The sequence below is a fragment of the Octopus bimaculoides genome, chromosome 11 (assembly GCF_001194135.2).
Source record: "Octopus bimaculoides isolate UCB-OBI-ISO-001 chromosome 11, ASM119413v2, whole genome shotgun sequence".
NCBI classification, from domain to species: Eukaryota; Metazoa; Mollusca; class Cephalopoda; order Octopoda; family Octopodidae; genus Octopus; species Octopus bimaculoides.
This window is the reverse complement of record NC_068991.1, coordinates 37,036,466-37,042,814: the sequence shown is the minus strand read 5'-3', so window position 1 is coordinate 37,042,814 and position 6,349 is coordinate 37,036,466. Positions and strand designations below refer to the sequence as shown.

The following is a 6,349-nucleotide window of genomic DNA, read 5'->3' as shown; positions in this document are numbered from 1 at the left end:
TCTCTCATTCTCATTCTCATTATTTGAGCTATAACTTTTTCCATAACTTCATGACCTGATTCAGCAATTTGATACCTTTGAAACTATTTCTTTCTTAGGCTGCTTCTTCTGTTGTTGGGGCATGATACTTTCCTTTACAACCTGATTGACTATCTGAGGAACTAGGCTGTATCCTACTCACCAGATATTTTAAGCATCTCAGCAGTTATTCCTGATGGTCTAGGGGCTTTACCAGCTTTTCTTGCCTCTGTGTGTGTGTGTGTGTGTGTGTAAGTAAATGCATATTTTCATGTGAATGTATTTATGTATATATGTGTGTGTATGTATATATATATATGTGTGTGTGTGTGTGTGTGTATGTAATTTATATATGTGTGCTGGTGCTACCTAAAAAGCACCCAGACCACTTTGTAAAGTGGATGGCATCAGAAAGGGCATCCAGCCTTAGAAACTGTCAAAAGAGAGAATTGGAGCCTGGTGCAGCCATCCGGCTGGCCAGCTCCTGTCAAACCATCCAACCCATGCCAGCATGGAAAATGGACTTTAAAAGTTGATCATATGGTGACGATGTGTGTGTGTATATAATGTGTTAATGTATGTGTGTGTGTATGTTTACCAGTGTATATTTATGTATATTTAGGTATGTATATGTGTGTGTATAGGTATGTAGTTGCTTATGTGTGTTTCCTCTCTTTTTCTCTGTCGTTTGTCTCAATAATTTTTTCTTTCTCTCTCTCTCTCTCTCTCTTACTTTCTCTGTGTTTATCTTCTCTCTATCTTTCTCATTCTCTCTTGTTACTTCTTACGTCTACTCTTCTCACTCTTGCTTCTCTCAATCATTCATTTCTCATTTTCTTTCTCTCTGTTCTTTGCAACTTATCTATTTCTTTCTCATGACTCTCCTTTTCTCACTTTCTTATCCCAACTCTACTATTATTTACTCTCATACACTCTCTCTCTCTCACCCTCTATACCCTCCTTCTCTCTCCCACTGTCTGTTCGTTCCTTCTCTTTCTCCTTCTCTGTACCCTCCTTCTCTTTCTCACTCATCAATTTGTTTTGCATACTTGTCAATTATTCTGCCCAAAATTTCATGCAATAGGAGGAAAGGGGTGGGAAGATCAGAACTATAAAGGAAGTCTTTGAGTTTTTGATTCATACCAATTTAGTTGGCAGCTAATTGCCAGCTACAAAGACCCTTACCATAGCCCTTTTTTTCTTTTATTACTTCATTCTTCTACTACCTTCCTTTCTCCATCAGCAAGTAAAAAAGAAGGAAGACATGGAATCAAATAACTGCTGGTCATTCATTTAAACTTTGTCTCTCTCTACCCCCCACTCTCCTCCCTCTCTCAGTATTTTGTCACCCTTTAGATTTTTGTCATATTAATGTTGTTCTTTGCATGTTATCTAAGAGAGAAAGAGAGATGGTGGAGGTGTCTAATATAGTCACAAAATGACAAGTTGGGTGGTGTATTTTCTTTTGCTTTTACATTGTTTCTTTGATTCCAAAGTGGAGATAAAAATCAAAATCAGACACCTCCCACTTTTATTTGATAGCTGTTTTTATTATTATTTTGTATTTCTAACTGATTTTTCTGTCTTGTTTTCTGTGTCCCCTCTCCCCGTACACATTTTGTATTTTCGTGCATTTGCTTCAGCCCACAACTCAGGTACTAAAATAAGGACCATTAAAAAACCCCAGGAATGTGAGCAAACATCAATATACACACGTGTGCATGCACACGCACGCACACACACACACACACACACACACACACACATTTTTAGACTTGTGTAGACACACACATACATATGCATACATAAACATACTGAAATTATATTTGTGTGTGTATATTTTAAATATTTGAGTTTTAGTCAGTGTCCTATGTTCATACTGATGCACCTCCTGTGTGTGTGTGTGTGTTTGTATTGTCATCATTGTCATTTTAATTTTAATGAAATTCATTCTGGCAGATTTTCTATTGTTAGATGCTCTCACCTGTTTCCGAGCAAGATGTTATTTCTCCATGGTTACACATACTTGCATGGGAGACTGGCAACAAATAACACTACTTGTGCTTATAACTGTCACATAGCCAACTCAAGGTAACACACACACTCACACACATAATAGATATATACTTGCATGTATGTGTGTCTTTTTTTGCAATGGGGTTCTTTCAGTTTCCATGTTCTAAATCTACTCACAAGACTTTTGTTGGCCTGAGCCTACTGGCCTAAGATGCCATGCAGTGGGACTGAACCTTAAACAATGTGAATGGGAAACAAATTTCTTAACCACACAGCTGTGCGCACACACACACACACACACACACACATCGCCAATTTTTTTGATGTTTCATTAGAACTAAATACAGATTTTTATCATCCTTATCATGAACTTAATGAAAACTTACATTATCTTAATAAAAATTCTAATCATCCTTGAGCAGTAATTAAGGTGTTTTGTCCAAACTATCTAGACTCTGCTAATGAAGAAATATTTTTCCCTAAAATGCCAAATATAACATGGTTTTAGCTTGGGCATAATGCATCAGTGAGATGGTGTTCATTCTTGATAACATTGTTGTTATAACACCAAATAAAAACGGGCCATATTCTCATGGGTATTTATGAAGCAATACTTCATACCTTGATGGCTATAATAGAATACACTGCAGTTGCATACATTAGGTGAAATGTGCAAAGCTCTTGCTTAAAATGTTGAAAGCTCAATAGGAAAATAAAAGTCCCTGAAAGTAGTAATGAGAACAACTCCCATATTGATGACAGTTGTAGTAAGGAGTTGTAGTACTGAGAACAACTGTCAATATTCATGATGAATACAGTCCAAACAGCTCCAAAACCTACATTGAAAACTCTGATAACTTGAAAAACAGACCTTTATCGTGTAAGAGAAGTAAGACTAAATATAGATATGGCCAATTTCATGATGATCATAATTACCACACTTTCTATGGTAATAGTAGAACATATAATTCCTAATTTAGATATACCACTCACTGCAACAGTAACAATAGGAAAAATAGGTTATGTAAAAGGAATATTAACTCCCTCTTCAAGTAGCCTCTGATGTTCCTGGAATTTTCTTCTGATCATTGTAAAGGCCCTCTCCTCTTCCCAGTGCTGGCTGCAAAATATTTAATTGGTAAACTGAGAAATTAGCATACTATGACACACCTACTCTAGCTGGCAATGTGTGTGTATGTGCGTAAGTGAAAGGTGTGAATGTTTGGGGAAGGAGTGGTTGAAAGGGAGGAGGTGTATATGGAAGCTGTATTAGTGTGTGTAGATGTGCTGGTGCTGAAGAGTGAGATGTGTGAGTGGAGTAAAGTATGAGGTGCAAGGTGCTGCATGGTAAAAAGGGAAGAGGGGGCACGATAGAGGAAGAGGTGTGTAGTTCTGGAGCAGGTAGAACATGCAATTTAGTAAAACATGAGGTGATGAATTTAGACCAAACAGTATGTATGTTTTGAGAGAGAAGATGAGCTCCTGGTCTCCCAAGAGGTGAGTAATAGGGGACCCAGTACTGGAGGCCAGGTTCAAGACAGAGTGGTGTTGGATGGAGTTGTTGGCAGTGCAGAAATTTTGAGAGATAGGCAGCCTCATTGCCAAGTTTGATGTCCTTAAGATGCTTCCTGAATCAAGCAGTCAGCAACCAGTTTGCCTGATGTTGATCAAATTGCAGAGAGAACACCGGAGTGTATATACGAGGTTGTTGGAGGTGCAGCAGAAAGAGTATTTAATGTGAAAAGTATGATGGTCGAGTCCAGTGAAGATTGTGTTGCAAAGGAAAAAGGAAAGTGTGGCTGTCGGGATAGAGGTAGGGAAAGGATCTGAGAGAGGGATGGAGTATGGGGAGCAGGGAGCTATGGACAAGGAGGTTGTGTAGGTTACAGGTGTGCTTGAAGGAAGGAATGGGTAGTGGAGGGAAGAAACCAGACAGGGTCAGTTTATAGGCAATGGGAGAGGTGGTGCATTGTTAGGATTAAATGATAGGTGAGAGGAAAGGAGATATGATGGGTTGGATTCCAGGTATGAACTGTAAAGACTGAAGTGCAATCAGTGTCACAATCATAGAAAAAGGGTACTTGGTGGAGGGTGGGTGGGTAAATGCATTGAATGAACAGACGGGTCCTGTCTTAAACCTGCCTCTCAAAATCAGTTATGGTTATGGGTGCAAAACCAGTGGGGACAAAGGAACTGGGTTTAGGGGATGGTGAGGTATAGGTAGGATGTGAGGAGGAAAAGTCAAAGATGGAGTGAGAGTTGACGGGTTTGTAGAAAACATGTGGAGAGGGTGAGGGTAGGAGGCTGATAAAGAGAGTAATGTCAACAAAATTGAAGGAAGTATCTGAGATGGAGGATGTGAATTGAAAATGTGTTGTGTTGTTACAGAAGTGTACAAATCTGTTGTATTTGGTAGCATTGCATGTCAAAATATTGGTTTCAAAATTTGGCACAAGGCCAGCAATTTCAGGGAAGGAGATACATCAATTATATCAAGCCCAGTGTTTAACTGCTACTTTATATTGATGACTTCGGAAGGATGAAAGGCAAAGTTGACCTCGGTGGAATTTGAACTTAGAATGTAAAGACAGACAAGATGCTACTAAGCACAATTTGCCCAACATGCTAATGATTCTGCCAGCTCACCACCTTATTGCATGTCAAAATATTGGTTTCATATTTTGGCACAAGGCCAGCAAGTTCAGGGGAGGGGATAACTGTGACTGGATGAAAAGCGAAGTTGATCTTGTTGGAATCTGAACCCAGAAAATAAAGATGGATGAAATGCTGCTAAGCATTTTCCCCAGCATGCTTATGACTCTGCCATCTTGCCACCTTATTGCATGTCAAAATATTAAAAAACAAATGAGTTGTTATTCAACGTAGCCCTATCCTGAAGACAAGCAGGCTTAAAATTAACAGAGATCCATTCATGACCATCTCCCTCTTTTAGTTAGAGACAGAATATATAGGATTACATTGTCCTATATGTCCCTTCTTTTTAAGATGGTATGATAGCATTTGGGAGAAAATACAGCTGCTATTTCTCCAGGTGTGGATTTGTGTAGTTATATGTGTTTCCCTGCAAATCTATAGTGAAATCAGCCTGCAATGTTACTTAGTGACCCAGTGATTTTTCACCACTACCATACTGATAACCGCACCAACAAAATAACTAACCAACCATCCACATCAACTACCCCTCCTCTGAAACCATCTACCGCAGTTTCTCCATCCCACCCACTGCAGACTGTTTTGAAATACAACTTGGTGTTAAATGAACTTGGCTGTTGTCAAAACATAAATTTCACTTTCCTCTCTTTCTCTCTCTCTTTCCTTCCCTCTCTCTTTCCTTCCCTCTCTCTTTCTCTTTGTCTCCCCCTCCCTCTCTTTATTGTACTCAAAAGTTTTTCTAAACTCAAATAAATGTCCCCACGAAGGTGATGGTGGTGGTGGTGGAACAAGAAAATAACGAAAACAGCAAAGACATTATAGTGTGTGTGTGTGTGTGTGTGTGTGTGAACGACTGCCTAAGCACTACAACATAAAAAGGATAAGATGAAGATTGGATATGGTAGTCAAATGGATTACATTCAGATTTTACACACCCACATATAAGTATACAAGCGCACACACAGACACACACACATACCGTAAAGAAAGGTGATCTAGGAATATGAGCTATAATATACCTTGATCACTCCCCTATGTGTGTACATACATATGTTTATCTGTCTTGTTTCAGTCATTTGGATGCAGCCATACTGGGGCACATCTTTGAATGGTATTTTAGTTGAGCAAATTGATCCCTGCACATATTTTTAAGCCTACTACTTATTCTGTCAGTCTCTTTTGCTGAACCACTAAGTTATGAGAATGTCAACACACCAATGTCAGTTGTCAAGCAGTGGTGAGGGACAGTCAGTCAGACAGACACACACACACACACACACACGTGCACACAATGGCTTCTTTCAGTTTGTCTACTAAATCCACTCAAAAGGGGCTTTGGTTGGCCTAAGGCTGTAGTAGAGGACACTTTTCCAAGTTGCCATGCAGTGGGACTGAACTTGGAACCATGTGTTTAGGAAGCAAGTTTCTTACCAAACATACATAGGTTTGTGTGTGTTTGTGTGTGTGTGTGTATATATATATATATATATATATATACCGGAGTTAGCACATGAACGGGAACGTGAAACTCAGAGTAACGGTTTTTTTTGTTATATTTCTGCTGCTTTTAAATAAAGTATATATATATATATATATACATATATATATATATATAGATATGCAGGGCAGAGAATCGTCAATT

At 38.8% G+C, this 6,349-nt stretch overlaps 1 protein-coding gene across 3 annotated transcripts in view; it reads left to right on the top strand.

Annotated features, from left to right (window-relative positions):
• The window catches only part of LOC106869955 (formin-2), a 131,486-nt gene that overhangs the window by 101,882 nt on the left and 23,255 nt on the right, over window positions 1–6,349 (top strand). The gene's annotated exons all lie outside the window — the stretch shown is intronic.